The sequence below is a fragment of the Myotis lucifugus genome, unplaced genomic scaffold (assembly GCF_000147115.1).
Source record: "Myotis lucifugus unplaced genomic scaffold, Myoluc2.0 scaffold_259, whole genome shotgun sequence".
Lineage (NCBI taxonomy): Eukaryota > Metazoa > Chordata > Mammalia > Chiroptera > Vespertilionidae > Myotis > Myotis lucifugus.
The window spans coordinates 1570193-1593138 of record NW_005871307.1 but is presented as its reverse complement, the minus strand read 5'-3'; the positions used below and the strand labels follow the sequence as shown (position 1 = coordinate 1593138).

The 22946-nt window shown below is 42.7% G+C and overlaps 1 protein-coding gene across 15 annotated transcripts in view; it reads right to left on the bottom strand.

Annotated features, from left to right (window-relative positions):
* The window catches only part of RREB1 (ras responsive element binding protein 1), a 190546-nt gene that overhangs the window by 121362 nt on the left and 46238 nt on the right, over positions 1–22946 (bottom strand). The window lies entirely within an intron of this gene.

Here is a 22946-nt window from a genome sequence, read left to right as displayed (position 1 = left end):
AGCAAGCTACTAAAGGGGGAAGAACCCCAGATGATTAAACAATTCTTCAAAATAAACTAAATTAAAATTCTTAAAATATAATTTATAATTCATTTCTATTTTTTAAAATGATAGTAACAGCTATGAAACCAAGGCAAGAGAAGGCATTGATGGAGTCCCCTTTCAAACCAAACCTTTTAGAATCAGAATTGTAAAACTGGAATTCTTGAAATGATGTTTAGAAGTTTTTTTCCTTGGAAACCTTTGTGAGGTCAGTGTCCCTCAAAAATAACCATCACCTTCCATGCGTGCACAGGAGCTTCATGGTGGCTAAGTGCACCAGTCAAGGGAGGTACTGGTCCCATTGTACAGATGGCCACCACCCCATAACTAAGATCAGCTGATTAAAAAAGAAAGAAAATGCTGCCTAGGGCATTATTGTGTCACCTCCTAAGAATGTGATAAAGGAAAAAGATTCTGTCCATTTCACAGAGAGAAAAACTGAGGTACAAGGTATAGTATCTTTTTTTTATCTTTTTCTTTTTGCTAATCACCCAAGGATATTTTCCCATTGCCTTTAGAGAGAGTAGAAGGGAGGGGAAGAGACAAACAGAAACATCAATGTGAGAGAGACACATCAATTGGTTGTGTCCCGCACACACCATGACCAGGGCCAGGAATAGAGCCTGCAACTAAGCTATGTGCCCTTGACCGGGTAGGACTATATCTTTTCATTAACTATTATCAAGGTTGGGCTTGGGTTTGGGGCCTTCATCTCCTAGCTAACAAATCCAGCCCTCCCTAACCCTATATAATAAAACCATAATATGCAAATTGACCAACCAGCGGAATGACCGGTCACTATGATGCGCACTGACCCCCAGGGGGCAGACGCTCAATGCAGGAGCTGCCCCCTGGTGGTCAGTGTGCTCCCACAAGGGAGAGCCACTCAGCCAGAAGCTGGGCTCATGGCTGGTAAGGAGCAAGGGATCCCAGACTGCGAGAGCCCCAGACTGCGAGAGGGCACAGGCTGGGCTGAGGGACCCCCTCCAAGTGCATAAATTTTGTGCACCGGTCCTCTAGTAGATTATATGAAATTAATTAAAAATGCCAAGGAAGATATGTCATAAAGTATGTTGAAATGTTTCTGATTTAATTCACTTCTCCAACAACATTCCTTCCTTTGAAATGATGAGGAAAAATAGGTGAAGTGGGCAGCTCTAGAAACTTCAGTAGTGAGCAGGTGGGAACAAAATCCATCTTCGCAACTTGTCAAATAATGGCCTCAGATCCCCCACGTGTTAGAGAATGTCACTAGTCCTTCAGAACTGATCTAATTGTTATTTTCCTAACATTAAACCTTAGAGTTATTCATATGCAGAATCTATCTTCCTCCAGGGCAGAAGCCTCTAGGGAAATATTTCAAGGGGTCCACTTATTCAAATGCTCACCAAACCAAACATCTTCAAACCAAGTAAACCATACACATATATGTACTATTATTTGGCAAGTATATGAAGTAATTAATAGAGATATATTCCATTAAAAGTTTTCCTTTAAAGAACTTTCTGTAAGAGCTGCCTAAAAAATTCTAAAAGTTTGACTATAAAATTGTTTGCCTTGGAAAATTTTTTACATTACAAGAGGTCCTTATATTGGAAAAGAATGGAAATAACTTCTCTTAAATGTCCAAATAACATGACATTGATTAAAGCAAAAATACCCCATTAAAAATGACACCACAGGTTATTAACAAATCACATCACCCATAATATGCACAACACAGTTTCTTACAAGACAGAAAACAGCTTCTTCTCAAGAGAATTTGACCCTTTAGAACAGCGGTTCTCAACCTGTGAGTCCCAACCCCTTTGGCGGTTGAACGACCCTTTCACAGGGGTCGCCTAAGACCATCCTGCATATCAGATATTTACATTACAATTCATAACAGTAGCAACATTACAGTTATGAAGTAGCAACAAAAATAATTTTATGGTTGGGTCACAACATGAGGAACTGTATTTAAAGGGCCAGAAGGTTGAGAACCACTGCTTTAGAAGGACCTTTTAAACTGCTCAGTTTGTTTTTCATAGGTAACTCTAATTTGTTTGGAGTAATAAGATGATAGAATATACACTAATCACAAAACAACTACATTTTGTTGGCTCAGTCTTTTCCTCTTTAGAATAAATCAATTTATGATTGGCTATGTATTCATATATTTACAGTGAAAGTTTTAATCCTAGATTGGCTTCATTAACCTAGAAAAAATACACTTCCTCACCTTACAGAGTGAATACTCAGGGAATGCAAAACAATTAAAACAATAATAGCTCATGACCCACCCCCCCAAAAATTATGTCATATCAAAATAATGTGATTTTCATCTCTAAGAACACTTGGATGCATAATACTTATCACAGATTTTTAACAAATATAGTATAATTTAAAGGCATATACAAATAGGAGCTTTTTATTGTCCACACATGTAATAAATCGCATTTCTGTAATATGAGTAATATCTCCATAGAAAACCATGTTGAATGAGATATTATATAATAAAATAATCTCTACTCATGAGAGTAAATAATTTTACCTTTTCTTTTGTGCTTTATAAGATTTTTCTTCCTTTTTGTTTATTTAAAATTTTTATGGTCAATATGAGTTATATGTGCAATGAAATAAAAACCTAAGGGGAAAACAATTTTTATGCTTAGGAACACCTCTCCTGGCCTTATGTTCCTCACCTGTCAATTAAAGGGTGTAAGGAGAATAATGGACAGTGATCCCTAAGGCTGCTTCTTATTGCAAACAGAGAAGATGCAAATATAATTTAATCAAATCTTGCCAATCAACCACTTGGCCAGGGTAGATTTAAACAGGTTTTATTAATTTCACTACTTGTATTGTTTGATAGATAGTATACCAACGACAGGAACATTAGATAGATAAAGAACGCTTTTAAGTTTCAGTCCCTAGCAAATTTTCAGCTTGCTAATTTGAACAGCAACCCTGCCCAAAATGAAGGCATATGCAGACAAGAGGCCTGAAACCCAACAAACGCAAATGCTACTCACAGAATGTTTACACTATGCCAGGTACGAGTAAGTATTTATAGTGCTTTACATCATGCTCTACGATCCCATGACATAGATCTGATTACTCTCTAAATTTTACATGTGTAAAAAAGATCTGTTGTTTTTTTTAAAAAAAGCTAACATTTTCAACTGTGATGTATGCCTATGGGCAAATCACCCAACAACCCTGTCTCAAAGCCTCCACCTCTAAACAGGTATATTAATCCCTACCACATTCATTCTCTCAACAAATACTGACTGCACATGCAGGATATGCCAGGCACTGAGGCAGGTGCTCAGGATCACGGGTGAACAAAAGAGATAAAAAGGGACAAAAAACTCTCATGGAGCTTACATTCTAATGCAAGGAAAACAGGTGCCTAAACATAGTGGGTGCTTGATGACTATTAGCTCTCTTTCTTCCCTCTTCAGAAATGGAAAAGGCATTAGAAAACAAATCCAATAGAAGCCATTGAGCTTTAAGTCGGTGCCAAATTAGAAAATTTTGTTTAATAAATACAGAAGAGCAAAGATTAAGAGCACGTGTACTGGAGCATGTGTACTGGGCTCAAGTTCTGAATCTGTTCATTTATGGCTTGAGTGACCTTGGTCAAGTTATTTAAACTCTCAAAGCCTCAGCTTCCCTGTCTGTAAAAAATGGAGATATCAACAACCTTATAAGATAGATTCAACAATTAAATGAGACAAAGTACAAAAAGAAGGGGGTACAGTGGCTCCTATATATTAAGGGCACCTGGTATGATCAGGACCATCTCTTCAAATCCCATCTTCCATATCTACAAAATGTGGACAATGACCCCAGCTTGGAAGGGGTGCTGTGAAGACTACAGAGAAAATGCACAAAAAGCATTTCACACAATAGGCATATAGATGGTACATATGTGCTTCTTAAAAATGACTATTAAGCCCTGGCCAGGTGGCTCAGTTGATTGGAGCGTTGTCCCATACACCAAAGGTTGTGGGTTTGATACCGGTCAGGGCACATACACAGGTTACAGGTTCGATCCCTAGTCCAGGCACATACAGGAGGCAGCCAATGGATATTTCTCACATCAATATTTCTCTCTCTCTCTCCCTTCCTCTTGCTCTAAAAATCAATAATAAAAAACACATATCCTCGGGTGAAGATTTAAAAAAATAATATAAATAAATAAGTAAAATGACTATTAACACACATGAATGGGGAAAGGGCAGGGTTGGCACCCCCACAGACAGAGCTCCAAAGAGCAGGAGCTGGGAGGTTAGGAGCTAGGGAAGAGCACTTAGCTCTTAGCATCGGTGTCCACTGTGTCTAGAGTAGATGCAGGTGGCTGTGAAATGACAAATCAACCCAATCTGAGTCACCGGGGTGGCATCCAGAATGTGTGGATCATGTGGGCCGTGACTCTGGTCAACTCTGCTTTAGGCACTTCCAGCTTTCCCAGAAGTTGAAGGAGCAAAGGGAAGAAGTGGGAAGGGATATCTACTTTGCAGGTTTCTAGAAGAAGGCAAGTTGGTTATAGAAGGCAAAAATGATTTGGGGAATTATCAGTAAAATTCAGACATCCAGACCTCCTGTTGCCTTCACTTTAGGGCAGGAGAGGGCACCCCTTCGCTCCTTTTGGGCTGCAGCAGACAATACCAGCTTATTTGTCACCGCCAGGAATGCCAAACACCAAAGACTTGAAAACTAGGTGTGTGTGTGTGTGTGTGTGTGTGTGTGGAGGGGGCGGGGGGCGGGGGGGTGGGGGGGGAGGAATGGGGGAGGAGGAGGGGGTGGGCAGGAGAGGGAGGCAGGCTGGGCTCAAGTCCCATCTAGGGCTGCAGCACCTGGGCAGGTGTTGGTAGTACTGCAGACCAGGTCTCCACATACCACAATGCAGAACACACATGAGCCAGGAGAGCTACACTAGTGCTATTAACACAGAAACCAATACGTCAACATTGTAAACATGAGACAGTATTTAAGTAAACAAGTCCCCAAAGAGATATACCAGACCAAAGGGATCTGAACCCAACCCTTCTGTGTCAGGGCCCAAAATGGAAACAGGTCTCCCATTGCCCTACGTGCCTTACCTACCCCACATCACCCTCTCGAGAGTGGCTCACCAGGAGCTGGTAGCTAAGAAGTCAAATACTGAGCCAGAGTATGTGATTCAGCTTTTAAACAAGTCTATGGCTGTAAAGAAATAAAGCCTGCCTGTGTGTATGCATTATTCCAGTGGCTTTAGGCAACTCGGAGATCCTGAGTGCTGCTTGGTTCATCCTGTACCAGCTGCTGAGATGCGCTCTCAGCCTCGGGCCAGAAATAAACAGTGAAGTGAGCCACAGCAGCCACGCAGGCACAGGCACAGCCATGCTCCCCCTCCAAGGATGTCTGCAAAGCCTCCTCAGGCCATCCTGCTCAAAACCTAGGACTCGCACCTACAGGAAGAAAGCTCCAACTCTGCCCCAGCCCACCCTGCCCCTCCCTGCTTGGACCTCACCCCATGCTTTTTCCATAAGCCTGAGCCTTCCCAGGGTACCTGGCTCGGAGTTCAGTCTGCACTCCCACAGACAAGAACCACCATGCTTAAAACTAGCATCCGCAGGAGTTACTCAATTAGAGATAGTTCAGACAAATTTTGAGGCATTCAAATAATGTGTTATGCTTAAATCCAAGCAAACTGTTAAAAAATCAGGACAAATGAACCAAGTCAATGTTCAGAATTGTTGGGCTAGGAACTCTGCAAGTACCCAGGGTCTAATGAGATTTTGTATAACAAAATAAATTCCCAAAAGCCAACGGAGATGGGCCACAAAACTTCCTGGTAGCCTAACTAGCTGCAAGATCTCAGAAATGTGGACATCTCTAAGCCTGTTTCCTGTCTTTAAAAAAGGAGAATAGTGCACCTCAACCATGCAATAACAGAGGCAACCCCGGCACGCCCCTGGGCATATGGCGCCTTCCTTCCCTCACCAGTATGCCCTGGCTGGTCACACAGGCACAGGGAACCACTCCGCAGCACGTTCAGATGCTTCTCCACCCCAATTTCCCTCCTGGGCCCCCAAAGCCCCACAACAGTTTACCGGCATCCCACTTCCTCCGGCATAATTCTAACTCAAATGAGAGAACAAAACTGAACAAAAAAAGGTTGCCATCAGTTCGTTAAATCATAAGATATAACAATTTTAGGTGATGAAAATTACCAAACTATTGAATCTACAGGGGCCTACCCAATTTGTCACAACCCTCTCTGCCAGGCCCCCTAGTCTGTGGGTATAGGCTTTGAAGTGCATAAAGTCACACATACAAAAAGTGAACACATCCTCCCCCGAGGACAGAGGACTCTGAAAACCTAGGAGTAAAGGCAATATTGGGCCTCTACAATAATTAATAAATCACTAACTGTCTTTGAGGCCTGCTATCTGACTCCCTTCACATCCCCTGCCCCAGATTTTTTAAGCCTTGGGTGGCGCACAGCACCCCCTTTCCTGGCTGAGCTCCAGGGAGGGAGCTGGAATCCCAGCAGAGGCCTGGGAACATATGAAGTGCAGAGCAGTTACCTGGGTAAATGCAAATGCTACGCAGGTGAGCATGGCCTAAACAGATTCTATTTCCACCAGTGGCTTTCAGCCCCTAAAGCAGCGGTTCTCAACCTGTAGGTCACGACCCCTTTGGCGGTCGAACGACCCTTTCACAGGGGTCACCTAAGACCATCCTGCATATCAGATATTTACATTACGATTCATAACAGTAGCAACATTACAGTTATGAAGTAGCAACGAAAATAATTTTATGGTTGGGTCACAACATGAGGAACTGTATTTAAAGGGCCAGAAGGTTGAGAACCACTGCTAAAGCCTCCATCCACAGCGTCATCAAGACCATAAAAAGTCCTGGCTGGTGGCTCAGTTGGTTGGAGTGTCGACCTATAGACCAAAAGGTGGCGGGTTCGATTCCTGGTCACAGTACCTACGTGGGGGTTTGATCCCTGGAGTGTGTATGAGAGGCAACTGATCCATGTGTGTCTCTCTTTCTCTTCCTCCCTCCCCTCCTCTCTCTCTCTTCCTCTCTTTCCCTCCCTCCCTCTTGTAAATCAATAAAGCATATCCCCAGGTAAGGATTTAAAAAACAAAAAAACTCACAAATAGCCCTCTGCCTGCTCCCTCTCCAAGCCCACATTCACTCCTGACAAAATTGTGCTTAAAATGAATAAACAGTCCCCTTCTGACAACAGTGTCCACTCTCAACACAGGGCAGGGTAAAAATAGGGTTATAATTGTTTGTATGGAAAATACTACAGTAATTAATAAATAATAATACAAGAATAAACTCCGTGCTGTGTGTACTCACAACTGTAAACCTACTTTAGCCCTACCCTGTATTTTTGAGGGGGAAAAAATCGAGTCTCTTTTCTCTAATTCCACTACCCTCAATGAGCTTAAATAAGTACTAATGAGCATAACACAACTAAGGAAGTTTATACATTGTTAAACTGAATTCCATTCGCTGAAAATAAAGGTCCACTATTCTAATCATTTAACAACACTTCAGATGGCTGCCCACAGGTCCTGGGCTGAAAAATCTGGAAAATAATGGGGAGGGGGAGAAATTATTCTGCTAAATATGGCACCAAATTCCAAGTTTATTCTGCACTTTGCTTAACAAGTCTCCTCTACTGCCTAATTTTTCTAAAGGGTTAGCGGTGTTCTCTCTCTGAAACAGAGCAGCTCACATCACACTCTACTTCAAAGCATTTGATGGCCTACCCGACAGAGCTGTCTGTTTAGTCACCACCCCTCTCATCCTAACTCAACACAGCACCCTCAACCCTAGTCACACTCCTGCCCTATCTTGTCCCCAAATAAACCTCGTATTTTTGTACTCCAGGGCCTGTATTTACAGTTCTTTTGCCTAGAAGTTCATTTTCCCTTCCCTACATGCTTCTCCACATGGTCAGCCCTTCACATCTGAAGACATCATTTCCTCTTTCCCTGATCACTTCCCACTTCCAGGTCCTCTGCCTGTCCTGGTGCCTCTGCTGGTTTGATGCCTAGTGAATTTTAGGGCAGGGACCAGGCTGTACTCATCCTTGCGCCCCCAGATCCTGGTATCTGGGGCACGTGGCAAGAAGTGGTTTCCAGTACGAGGAAGCTGATGGCAGTATTCATACCTAAGAAAGCACAGACTGCTGGTCTCCCAATCTAGACCTCTTTTCTCTCTTCTGATGAAATTAGCAAACTGTCATGAGCAAAACAAGTCGTAATAGCAGTAGCAGTAAATAGAAGATAGCTCAGTTGTAATTGAGCTGGTGGCACACAAGGCTGAAATTTCCTGTTTGTTAATTAATTTCAAAACAATCCTTCTCCACAGACCCACCAGAAACAGAAAATAGACCATTAAGTACTCATCATAATTCAAGACCTGCGAGTTCTGTAACTTGCTCAGGCACCCCCACAAAAGGGGAGGAACAACGCACACTGGTAAGTAAGCCCATCCCCAAAACATCCTAAGACTGGAGATCCTCCAGTGCACATGGCTCCTACTGCTTAAAAAGCAAAATAAAAACAAAAAAATACCTACCACAGGCTGTCTCCTTTAAATATGGACACCTTTTCAGATTAGGTCAATAATTAGATCAATCCCATTGCTGCGCCTACTTCACTAGCACCACAGATCGCTGGGCCTCTTCCACCGCCAGTCCTGCCTCCAATACCAATTTCAAGGCAAAATCTTAAATTTATATATGAAATAAAATGACAATAACCCATTATAACATAAAACAACAACGGACCTGTTTTCAAGGCACAGAAACCCAAAGCAATACTCAATCCCCCAAACGCTTACAGAACTGACAGTTTCCAGGCTCCCCAAAAGAGGCCAACACACTATTCTTACTTGGAAACAGAGCTCAAGCATTCTCAGTGAGGCTAACAGTGAGTGTCCACAGAAAGCACTTGAGGCATGCACCCACTGCCCACCACACACAGGACCAGCAGAAGCCACCCGTCCAAGCCCACTTTCTCCCACCGTGTGAAAGACAATCTCCCTTCCATTGGAACCCCTTCAATGGGAACTTGGGGACAATTTTACCCTCCAGCAGGATGTGTGCAGGGCCTCACCCTACCTCTGCACAGGGTCTCTCCGACAGTGCTGGCCCGGCCACTCTGGGGTAGCACTTCCCGGTGGCTCCCTGTGAACCAGCACCACCTCTGCAAGTCCCCCTCCTGATCTCCACAGAAGCGCTGCTCTAACTCGTCAACAGCGAGAATGACCTATTTCATAGGTAAGTTTTAACCGACTATTTCCAGAAGCCAGCAACCCCATCACGCACTTGTTCTTGCCCATCTCTCCCTAGATGTGTACCATGGGGCTCTGCACACAGCAATTTTTCAGGGGATACTTACTTAGTGAACATATCATGCCATGGGAGGTAGTCTGGCAGGGGCTCCACCCTCAGGCTCTGGAGTCAGGCTGCACTGTATGACTCCTACTAGCTGCCTCTCTGGGTCTCAATTTCTTCATCTGAATAATGAGGATAATAATTGTACCTACATCACAGGGTCAAAGGGTTGTTATGAGGAATGAATGATGACCCATGTAAAGGATTTGGGACCGTGGTAACTAGAACTTGCTCAATAAATACTGTTCCCACTCCTCTCATGCTAAGAGTTTTTCCACATGAAAAGCCTAACAACCAAAAAGGGGTGAAAATTAAAGTGGAACAATTTAAAATTATCAGACTGGAGTCAGATGGATTAAGTCCAGCAAGGGCAGCAGAGAAACTGAAAGACTTAACTTCTGATTTATCTGATTTAAAGCAAATACAAGCGGGCCTTGACTAATGATGCTTTTCACCAAAGGAGGTTTGTAACTCAAATGCACTCTGCTGAACATATTTAAATGCACCCTGGGTAGATGCCTTTATAATATGAATCACCACATTGTGTCTGTGGTTTATAGCTGGATTTCCGTCTCCTTTTTCTGTGGAGATACGGGAGGCAGCACGAGCTACCATCAGACTTCGCAGAGACAAGCAAGCCAGGGGTGCCCTCCAAAGTTCCACTTACCACAAAGAACACAGTGAAATAAAGCTGGGGGCCATGTGATCACGTTCTCTAAATATAATCATGTGGCCAGTGCTATCCGCACTACCTCCCCTACACACACACACACACACACACACACACACACACACACACACTTTTTTTTCTTGACTATACCACAACGGGGACACATGACCACACACCATCTCCTCTCCAGTGGACTGATAAAAACTCAAAGCAAGCTTCACAAGACACATGCCATGATTATTCACTCACATCAACATCAAGAATTGCTCAAAAAGAGCCAAAAACAACAAAAATGAGAAGAGGGGTACGAGAAGAGGTGGGTGCCCCCTCCCTGCCCATTCTCAACACTTAAAAGCCACAAAAGGACCCCCCTGCACCGCACTCACCCATTCTAAGGCAGAGCAGCCATTACCCAAGGAAAAAGTAATCTTTACAGCGTGTATCCAATGTCACACTCTTAGCAAGACCACAGTGGCTTTGGGTTCACAATGAAGGAACATATCACAGACACCCTTAAGATGCATCACAAGACCTGGCTTGACTTATCCACTTTGAACTTCTTTGGGGAAAGCTCACTAAAATCAAAGCATGTATTTCTTTTCTCTCTCTTTTTTAAATATATGTTTATTGACTTCAGAGAGGAAGAGGGAGAGAGAGATAGAAATAACAATGATGAGAGAGAATCATTGATCAGCTGCCTCCTGCAAGCCCCCCACTGGGGATCGAACCCATTACCCGGGCATGGGCCCTTGACCGGAATTGAACCTGGGACCTTTCAGTTCACAGGCCGATGCTCTATCCACTGAGCCAAACCAGCAAGGGCACATGTATTTCTTTATTAACTTAGTTCATTAACCTCTTCAAGAGCTTTACATAAAATATATGTAGTCAATTTTTGCCCTGGCAGGTGTGGCTCAGTTAATTGAGCATCATCCCCTGCATGGAAAGGTCACTGGTTCAATCCCTGGTCAGGGTGTATGCAGGAGGCAACCAGTTCTCTCTCTCTCTCTCTCTCTCTCTCTCTCTCTCTCTTCCCCTTTCTCTTCCTCTATAAAAAAAAAAATCAATAAAAAAAGAAAAAATATACATACTAGTATATATATTCAAGTTTCATTCAGTTGATCTTAACACAGTAGATGGTCTAACATATCCAGAAGGCAGCCACATAGAAGACATTCCAACACCCCAAAGGCTAGGGAACTTAACACCACGAACCCTCAGAAAGCAACACCAAGGACACAAGTACACAACTGTTTAGATAGAGTGCATGGTCACCGTTATCGAGCCGTTATGGATGGGTTTTCCAAAAGTGGTCACTGACACCAATCTTGGATGTTCATTAAAAGGGCCATTATCTAGTAAGCTCTATTTGCAACAAGCTTCTCATTAGACCTACAAATCCACATTTCTGCTTGGGTGAAAGACTGGGTTGTTTACACAATACCTTAAGATTACAATTTTCAAAAAACACGTTTAAATCCAGTTTTTAAAGCTTTTCTTCCCAGCATCTCCTTACCAAGCTATTTCAGTTAGAAAAAAAAAAAAAGTGGGAGGGCAAGGTCTTTTCCCCTTATCAGTTAGTCTTATCAAATGCAGGGTGACCTGCTCTAAGGGGATTTATGGTGGCAGTGATGCAGGAACACCTAAGCTCCTAAGCAAGAGATGGAAAATCTCATTCTCCCTAATGTGAGCAAATGACCGAGGCTCACTGGCGCCCAGTGAGACCTTCAGGTGACGTCAGGACTGACACGGTAAAGGAGAAGTGTCACTGGGATGACATCAAAGAAAAGCATTACCCAAATCTGGGAGGGCTGCTAAGACCTTCTTCTGAGACATATTAAAGGATGGCGCCCCAGCTCACACACAAAGGGATGGCTATGCAGGCAAGTGAGGCAGTCACCCTTCAGAAGCAGGAGTTGGGTAGAGGAGAAAAGAAATGAGTGAGGGTGGCCCTCACTGAGCCGCGCAGAGCACTCACAAATGGAGCTCTCGGAGGGTCAGATTGCACAAGGCAGCATGCCTGCACTCGGCTTCTGGTTTTTACCAACTCAGCGGAAAACACATCACTTTCTATCTCTTTCCACAAAGATTTTGTTTGCCTTGAAAAAAAAAAAGAGTTAATTAAGGCAGTAAAAACCAAGGACTGCCTGGGGTCGCAAGTCTGCCATCACCAGAGGTGTTCAAATACAGGCTACACAATCGCTCAGTGGGGACAACCTCCATTCCTTGTGAAAGGGATTAAATCTTTTTCTTTGGCACCCACAGATCTAGTGTAAAGCCTGGCACACAGTAGATACACAAGTTTTGTTTACGAATGAACTTTGTTTTCACACAGATTACTGGTCAAGCAAAATACTGCTGTCGGTCTGAGACATTCGGAGCGTCAGGTGACCACTGAGCAACTAAGAAATAAACTGGAAAATCAGGTCATGAAAGGAGTCCTAACACTAAGGAAAAGAGGCTTGAGCAATTCTGAGAGTCCTAAGTTGTTCTTACCCAAAGCCTCTTCCCCTCAGCCCTATGCTTCAGTCACAGATAAAGCATCACTGAAACAAACAGCAGCCTAAATGCCCTTCAGATTTAGCTGCATATCTCATCTGAAAATCATGCAGAAGCTCAGGCTATCTACACGAAACCATCCATGTTCCTTTTGGCATCAGGAAATTCAAAGGAAGAAGGAAAAGGAGAGGGGAGGCAAGGAGGAAGCCATCTGTTTGTTTCCATACGGAAGACCGTAACTTCCCTTTTTCACTTTTATAAACACTTTTTGTGCTTCATCCATGCCAGGTATATAATTTTTAACCAATAGAAAATAATACAAGTAGAGAAAATGCTGGGGAAAAATTGAAAACATAAATATTTAACTATTTAAAGATACTTTGTTCATAAACCTTGCTTAATCCTGCTTTCTGATCTCAAAGAAAGGCGTATCACCATCCACCTGCTACAAAAGCCAGAAACCTGAAAGTCCTCTCCCTCTTCCCCACCCAACCCCACCCCACTCCACCCAGCTGTAAGTCCTTCCTACCTCTTAAATCTCTGTCAAACCCAGAGGCCATAGTCGGTTTGGCTCAGTGAATAGAGCATCTGCCTGGGGACTGAAGAATCCCAGGTTCGATTCCGGTCAAGGGCACATACCTACCAGGTGAGGGCTCGATCTCCAGTAGGAGAGTGCAGGAGGCAGCCCATCAATGATTCTCGCTCATCATTGATGTTTCTATCTCTCCCTTCCTCACTCTGAAATCAATAAAAATATATTTTAAAAAAACAACAAAAAACCATTGCCACCATACTCCAAGCCACCACTGGTTTTCAAAGTTTTGAAAAACTAGCCTTCTCACCAATCTTGAAATGGAAGGCAAAACAGTTGCCTCCTTCTCCAGTCTGGGCAGGAGTAATCTTTCCAAATGCAAACCTCATCAATGCTATTCCTAGGCCTAATACCCTCTATGTCTTCCCAGAGTTAAGAAAAAAAAAATTCCAAAATGAAGGTGAGCTACAAACAGCATGCTCTAGCTCCTATCTACCTCACCATGCATGTCATTTACTTCATCTTTTCCCTCTACACACACACCCACATTTCTCACCTCAGTGGCCACAGGTCCTCTCCAACCTCAGGGCCTTTTGTATTAGCTGTCTGTCTCAAACTCACTCTTCTTCCCTTCACCATCCCCTTCAGCTATTAGCTCAAATGCTAATTTTGAGGAATGCCTTCCTTGATCTGCCTCCCAGCATCCTCTGCTCCTCCCACAGAATCAGAGGACAAATTTCACTTCACATGTTCTTGTCATATTTAACTTTTAGCACTTAGCACAGAAAGTCTATGAAGCAGCTAGCAATTGTTTCTCCTACAAGTACCCTTGGTGCTTAAAAACATAGTAGGTATTCAAATATTTATTGAATAAATAAAAATCAATAACTAAAGACCTATAAATGTTTTATTTTAAAAAGCCACTATGAGGTTGGCAAATTTTGGTTTGGGGAAAAAAAAAAATGTTTTCCAAAAGGATATTGAATCTGATACTGATTCCAACTTGATATAATATTTAGAAGTAGGGGGTTAGGAAGCTTTACCATTTAAGCCACAAATGGATCTCAGAAATCTTATTTTCACGATTTAAACACAAATTAAATTCAGAGATATAAGAGGTAAGCCTTCTTTAAATTACATTTGGTTTAAAATTTTAAGTAGGACAGTTTAATCCAATGTAGGTTTAACTAGCCAAGTTGTGGGGAAACCTATTTGAGATGGTCACTAAACAGTTTTATGCATTTATCCCCCAAAACAATTAAATGCCCTAAAGTGGAAGAGAAATGGCTTTTAAAATGTGTTTAATTCCTTGCTTGAAAAGGAAACTCATTCACATGGATCAAAACGTAAAGGTACAAGAGTGTCCACAGGCAAAACGCCTCTCACCCCATCTTCTTGGTACCTCCCCTATTTCTGGAGATATTTGTGCCACTTCTAAAAGAAAGTTAAGAAAAGATTTTGATTTGATTTTGTATATTCAGAAGTAGGTTTGGCTTTTTTTAACAATAAAGTCTCAGCATAAATGAAGCTCCCCTAAAACAGTGAAAATTATTCTTTGTATAAATATTATGTATCACTGACCTCTATCAAGTATGTATATATGTACATGCACACACACAAAGAAAGCAAGACCCATATCCCGTAGGTTTCTGGCTTGGTATTTTGTTTTAAACCCAAGGACTAAAGGAAAAAAAGAAAAGTTAAATTATACACAGACCACCACTCCTATTAACTCATACCACTAATGAAACAAAAATCTAACTAAGCAGAGAAAATGGGCCCACACACTGGAGCTCTGAAATGATTTTGTTCTTTGATCTGTGTGCCCATCTCTCCCATTTAATATAAACTTCAAACCAATAGCCAATCAAAAGTGGTTATAATTAGTAAGGGCCCGAGTGTGACAGCTTTTAGTGCAATCAGGCATTAACAATGATCTTTTTCTCTTAAATTTCAAGTAAATTAAGCTGAGCAAACTTTTATTTTAAAATGTCTGTAATTCAAATTCTTTACCACCAGTGTGCACTTAGCACCAAATCTCTGCCTGATTGGTGTGCTGAAGATGTTAGTTTATATCTATTTCTTCCTCTTATTTTTTACTGATATTTAGGACTTAGCTTCCAAATTACCTGTGCTCCAAAAATAACGTGCACCTCTTCAAAAACTCTAATTTTTGTATTAGAAAATGATTCAAATCAACAGTTATTATCAAATAAGCACCAACTTGAGCTAGGTACAGAAGATGGAAAAATAGGAGTAAAAGTCCCTCCCTAATCTTTTTTTTTAATGATTTTTAGAGACAGAGGAAGGGAGGCAGAAGAGACAGAGAGAGAGAGAGGGAGAGAGAGAGAGAGAGAAAGAGAGAGAGAGAGAAACATCTATCGGTTGCCTTCTGCACAAGCCCTGACCGGGGATTGAACCCAGAACCTGGGTATGCACCCAGACCAAGAATTGAACCAGCGACCCTTTGGTGCACAGGATGATGCTCAACCAACTGAGCCACACTGGCCAGGGCTCTCCCTATTCTTGATGGGGTGGTGCGGGGCGGGGTGTTGGGTCTGGGAGAGAACATGTGAACAGGTAAAATACAACTGACAGACTAGACAGACGGGGGTATGAGTTAATCTGGGTGGAGGATATAATTCTCCCTGCAAGAGGTGGAATTTGAGATTTGTCTTGAAAGATTTAAGAAATGCTGTTTACTACAAGTGGATGGGGATAATACAGAATGACCAATCCATGTAAAAGCAGAAGTAGTGAGAAAGTATTCAGTGTAGCAATGGTGTATAGGAGAGAGTGGCAAGAGCTAAAACTAGAAAGACAATTTGGAAGCAGATGATGAAGGTCCTTGTGTGCCAAATTGAGGAGTTTGGATTTCTTTCTGTGGACAAAAGGGAGCCAAGCGATGTTTTTCAGCAGGCAAACACCATGTGCAGCTTTAGCTTTTGAGCAGAACAGAGAATGAACTGGAGTTCCAACCCACTGGTGATAGGAAATTAACGGAGGAGGCGTTTGCGGCATGATGAGGGCCTTAGGTCAGGAGCAGTGGGACACTGGGTTCCAGAGTTAGGCTAGAGAGAAGTTTCAGGGAGGTCTGCTAATTGAACCTGGGGGCTGAGGGTTGAGAGAGACTAGAGGTAAGGACTGCAATGCACTTTCGGGCCTGGAAGACTGGGTGGATGGTGAATTCCAGATCAGATTCTAGAAGGGAAGGGATGACTTTTATAAGTTACCTCTGAGGTACCTGCAGGTGATCAGGGTGACAAAAGGTCCCAGCTTGGGGAAAGTTGTAAATGGAGATAGAGAGCAGGAGGAGAGGCAGAAGAGCATCAGAATCCATGGCTCTTATTACTGTACTGGAGGGTGCAGGTGGCTTTAGAACCCGCTACCGAGCCCCATCAGCACCAACGGATGCGAACTGGATGCTGACAGTCTGTCCACTGATTTAGGATGTGCAAAAAGCTACCTTCAAGAGTTACATATTTCTAGAACAGTGATGGCGAACCTATGACACGCGTGTCAGAGGTGACACGCGAACTCATTTTTTTGGTTGATTTTTCTTTGTTAAATGGCATTTAAATATATCAAATAAATATCAAAACTATAAATCTTTGTTTTACTATGGCTGCAAATATCAAAAAATTTCTATATGTGACACGGCACCAGAGTTAAGTTAGGGTTTTTCAAAATGCTGACACGCCGAGCTCAAAAGGTTCGCCATCACTGTTCTAGAAGGTAAGTGAGAATCCAGGACAAGTGGCACCTGTGCTTAAAAGATCACTCCTGTCCCTAACTGAGACATTTCTGGTCTGAAGAATTCAGTTTTATATTTGTATACCACTCCCCCCCCCCCCCCCCCCCCGCTTTAAATCAACCACCTTTGTTGTGTATTTGAGGTCCTGGCATCCCAAGAACATAAAAATAACCAGTCTCTTCCCCATGTTCTCTCCCTAGCCCTTCCAGCCCTGGCAGCAGGTCTGCCATCCACCCTCTCAAAGAGAAGACGTAGGAACAGAGGACCAGACTCCAAAACACTGTCTTGTAAAAAGGGCGAATAGTTATGTAAGAATTTTGCAAAATACGTAAAAAAACAACAACAAAATAAGGGTGACTAGGAGTGCAGAAGCATTAACTGTCAATCGAGTAAGGGCTAGTTCAAACACTTTTAAAAAGGGGGGCGGTGGTATACTCCACATAAGTTACAACGTGAGGGAGACCTGGCAGATGACAGCCCCAGAGCAAGTTTCCTAAATGACTGAAGAAGCGACTTGGAAAGCTGAGCCACCTACCAGAACAGCTTCCTGGTGCCAATGAATCTGGTTTGTTTTAGAAGCAGATGAGTTCTAGAACTTTTATTTACTAAGAGGTTTTAAAATACATTTGATGCCACTTAATGTTTTCCCCAACCCCAAAGTTTCTGTGAAACCTTGAACTTGCCAACCAAGGTACCTTACAGGCCTATAAAAAGAGCTCACTTGCTTTATAAAATTTCAGATGTTCAAATATATCACATGCAACACTGTGAGTACACCCAGGCTACCTGCACATAAGACACAACTATAGTGCTTTAAAGCACACTTTCTCATCCTCCACTGACATTTGGGATTGGGTAATCCTCTGTTGTGGGGCCACCACCGTGGTTCGCCACCTATGGCTTCTACCCACTAAAGGCCAGTAGCACCCTCCCCAGAAAAGCAATCAAAAATGTCTCCAGACATTGCCAAATGCCCCCTGGAGGCAAAACCGCTCAGTTGAGAACCAGCTTTAAAGGGAGAGCCTAAAGCTTACAACTCGTCTTTTCCTTATCCAGTCCTTATTGAACTATTCTTATTCACTAAGAATAACTTGCTAGTTCTATTTGTCTCTCGCACTCAGAGCAAAAAAGAAAGCGCTGCCTTCCCTGATTTGGAAATAAAATCCTAGGCAAAGTCTGCCTAAAGTAATGGCATTATGCACCATTCTGGAAAGGAAATCCAGATGGGCACCCACAAAGTTTCCTGAGCTCAAAATATAATACTTTCTTCCATAAATAGAATTTTACTTTCTGGGACATTTATTTCATCCTTACAACAACTCCACAATATAGAAAACCTGCTGGGAAAAACGTGCATAATCGTATTCATCAACAGAAATGCTGCCAAAGGCTAAAACGTTTCTTTTTTAATTGCTTTACATCTTCAGATTCAACCACAGAATTATGTTTTAAATGATCTGGTCCCTTTTTAAACACATACACACACACATTCACACACACAAATAGAGAGGTACTGTATATTTACTGCTCAGTCTTCTGAGGCCGAGCGGACTTTAAAAAGCAGGTGTTGTACAGAGCTAGGCTGGGGTTAGGGTCCTACCTAGGCTTGATTTATGACCAGCCACTGGGTGGAAATCAGCAGTTTTAAAATGGGTTAATATAACCACCCAATCGTCACTGTGTTGCTCTGAGGATAAAATTGGAATCTTATTAAACGCCTTCTTCACAAAAGCAGGGTGACGTTAACTTTGTCCAAGGTACACCCTATTGAGAAAAGAAATTTTCAAAGTAATTAAACCACTAAAAGTCTCAAACATTTGTATAACAATCCTACCCCACAGTTTCTGAAAAAGGGGGGAAACTAGATGAGATACCAAGCAGCCAGGGGAAAAACAAATAGAGCCATTTAAAAGCTTTATCTAATTACCCCCACTGAGACTTTTTCTCTGCAGTCTGGCTGGCTGACAAAGAATGTGGGGGTTTTCATTGGGCTTTCTCCACCCTATCAGGACCACCCGCCCTCATGGAGTCTGAAAGGCCTCAGGTGAATCCTGCAGGAGCAGTCAGTGCCCGGTCCTGGGGATTTTACAGAGGCTTTCAAATTCTCTTAGCATTACTTGCTTGAATCACACTGAACAAACAGTCTCCACCCTCTCCCACTTCTTTTGTCTGAAGCACCTATTCACCGGCAGCCACCTCTACTGATGGCTGACTGGCTCACCTGTATCCTGAAGTACCATCAGAAACAAGATGCACCAGTAGCTGGAAGAAACAGCTCCCCGTGCCCTCCTCCAGGGCCTCCCTTCCTCTCCACCCCACCCCATCTCCACCAACTGACGATACCAACAGTCAATACCCAGGGAAGGTGAGAAGAGAAACTGAGACCAGCACAGTGGATGACACTGTCCACAGGACAGCTAACATAACAGGGAAAAGTCCATCCCCTCACTCCCATCTTCCTCATTCTTCTATCCCAGTAGTAATGCAAACATTTCAACTGGCTTTCCTCTGTATTCTGCTTCCTATTAGAGTTGGGGAAATTAAAAATAAGTGATGCATTTCAGAAAGCACATCGTATGCCTCCCTCTGTGTTTCATATGGTACACCTTTTACCTCTGATTTATGGGGAGGCCCCCTAAGGCATGGAAACCACAATCTGACCCCTATGTTTTGAAGAGGGCCGGGGCTATTTCTACTCAGAATCATTTCCTAAGTCAGACAGAAAAAAAAAATCATATACCCTGCCTCCTCAAAGGAACCCATCCAATTTCTTAATTATATTTGGATATAAAAATATTACTCAACTTTGCCTATTCAGTAGGTCATATGTACACAAGTAACCTTGAGGCAGGGAAACTTTTGACTTACAGAGGACTTGCCTTTCAACCAAGCACAGCTTCAGTTAGATTTCAACCATTTTATCTCACTGAAAACGCCAAGATCCTTGAACATAGTTATGGCAGAAATGTACTGTATATCACATCCCGCCCCCTAACATTTGGTCAGTCCTTCCAAAGATATTCTACACCTAATATAATTATTTTTAAAAGGTATTTAGAACTGGGTTGAGTAAACTGAGATGAAGAAGTGGAGTAAAAAGGAGGAGGAGCCCTATCAAAACCTAAAGGAATGATAATCTCAGTAAAGGGGTAAGAAAATGATGTCCTGTTATTAGAAGAGACTATATTGCATACTTCCTACTGATACTATACTGCATTTCTATCTTTTAAATGCTAATCTGTTTAATAAGGAGTGAACTAAGACATTGCTTCATGTATTAGGTAGATTTTCCAAAACAAACTAAAATTTCTGCTACTAATAAATGAAATACAAGTGATGTTACTCACACATATCCTCCTGAATGTAAGGTTTAACCTGAATACACAGGTAATATACAAGAAGTCCCCCCAGACGAACTGTCATTTGACACCAGAATTGGTCAGAGAGCTTGAACTTCAATTAGAAGACACTTACAAAAGAAAGAGTGCTTATTTAAATATGATAACAAAAACAAAACAAACTTAACATCCTACCTTCCTGGGTCAAAGGACATGGGGAACTCAGAAATTAATTAAAGCTAGTAAATAATGTAAACCAGGGAAGGACTCCTTTTCAAAAATGCTTTGGTTAATTTTAGCATCCTTCTGTTTAGCTGCTTAGCAACCCTTATCCTATGACCTTTTGAGCATCACCTACTTTTCAGAAGGATAATGAATAGAAACATCAAAAGGGATTCACATCTGACTCTTTCTAGTGAACATATTGAACCAATTTCTGTAGGAGTTAAATTTATATTAATTATGCCATAAACCTAAAAGAGAATTTTTAAAATTTTATTAATCAGGAAATAGCCTTTGCTGAAGGTAGTAAATGATGTTGACAACTGAGCATAAGGTAGCAAGCAAAGATTTCCAAACTGACCTAGGAAGTGGACCAACACAGCAATTCAAAATTGAACATAAAAAATGAAAGCTACATAATAGCAATCAGCTACTACCTGACCTACAGCAAGTAACTAATAAACATCTGTACATCAGGTGCAGGACTAACAAGGTTAGGTTTATTTCCCTTCTTCAATATCTGTACCTGTCCTGGATGCAAATAAGAGCTCAGGAATCGGCCTGAAGAAATCTAAAATAGAAGACCCTTGAGTCAAAAGGTCATTTGTTGGATGATGTAAACAGTTAGGAATGGATGCACCACCTCTGCCAGCTGAGTCAGACCCATCTTCCCCATCACATAACAAACATGACGCCGTAGATTCTTGATTTTCTAATGAAAAATTAGTATCTAGAAAACTCAGAATCATATGCTATAGAACAGTAAGCATCAGCAGCACTTACGAGTATCACAGAGTCAGGAAATCCTCCTTAAAAACAAAATATCCTAAAGTGCAATCAGCTTAGTATTTTTAAGAATAAAACAGTGCATGTTCATTAACAATCTAAAATGGAGCACAAGCTAAACAAATAACTAAATCAAAGGGATCTCCCTTTCTTTTGTAAAAAGGGGGTAGGAGAGAAGGTATTTTTTCACACATTTAAAACTTGATAAAAGCCATTCAAATGTTTAATTCATCAGTGTAACCAAAGCTCAAAACACATCAAAGCAGGATCCATCAGCCGGTACCCAGAAGGCTCCCTCCAAAAGCAGCAATAAAAAAATAAAAATAACCTTAAAGTTAGTGGCTCACCTTTGCATAAATTTGAAGAATAACTTTGAACCCATTCCTTCAAAAGTTCTTTGTGACTCTTGAAGGAAGCATAGAACTAAACGTTTGCAAAAAAAGAAGAAGTTTCAGCCAAGACTTCAGCCTCTTAGACTTCCGGGTTACATTAGGTCTTAGAACTCGAAAAAGCACCAGATCTGGGGGATGCATTTTAAGGATTGTGAATGTGGTGGTGGTGGTTGGGGGCACCGCCCCCCAAACACAAAACAAAAACCATTCCTTTCGCTGCAGTTCCTATTTCTCCACCTTCCACTTCAATTAAACTTATTTCAGAATACACTCACATGCATGCACAGACCACTGAATATTTAAAGAAAAAAATATCTCAAAATTATGGGATGCACATTAGCAAGTCACCCTTAGCAGAAATCATCTCAAGTCTCTTCAAGACAGAAATACCTCCCTATTTCCAGCATCCCTATCCAACAAGCAACTTTTCTATCCATTGGTTTTCAAAAGGTTAAGCCTAAATCTAAACTCTAAAACAAGCATGAGGGTTAATCCCGCTACTGATGAAAACCTTCGGGCAGGTTTTTCAGCACACCAAAAAGTTGTATTTTTTTATTCACCCTTCTACCCATCTCCACCGCCATCACCACCACCACCCCAAAAAAGAAAAAAACTCCAAAGTGCCCCGAATGTGTGCTGCTGCTGGCTCTGAAGCCGTGTAGAATTTCGTAATGGAATGTGAACTGCTCGTCCGGATCTGGGCTCACGTTCTATCTTCTAACCAGTAAGCAGCGAGGGAGGGCAAATCTGCTGAGCAAGGAGAAATACTTTCCTCCTCTTTTATAACCCATCACGGATGCACCGCGGACGCTGGACGCGAGCTGCACGCGGCGCCTGTCAACCGGCCGGCCCGCCGGCGGGTCCCCGAGACCCGGGGTCCTCACCCCCGCTGCGCCCTCCTCTACCCCCCCCCTCCCCGCGCCGTTAAAGTAAAGTAGCTCGGCCGCCGCGTCCCGCACTCACGCGCCTCGCCCGGCCCCGCGAGCGGCAGGGGAGCCAGTCACCACATCCTCGACGCGACCCTCGTCCGGGTTCAGAAAACACGCCGCGTCCCAGGGAGGGAGGGGGCCGACGACGGGAAGGACCTCCCCGCTCCTTAGCAACCATTAAGGTCGCAGTTTCCTAAGCGACCGCGAACGGGGAGGGGGCGCGGGGGGCTGAACCCGAGGCTGGGCTGGGGTGGGGGGGGCCGCACTGGGTCCCCAACCTCTCGACGCCGCCCCTCCCCACCCCTGCTGGGCGTTGCGGGCCCGGATGAGAGGAGGAAGGGAATCCCTACTGAATTTCAAAAAAAAAAAAAAAATATTTGTT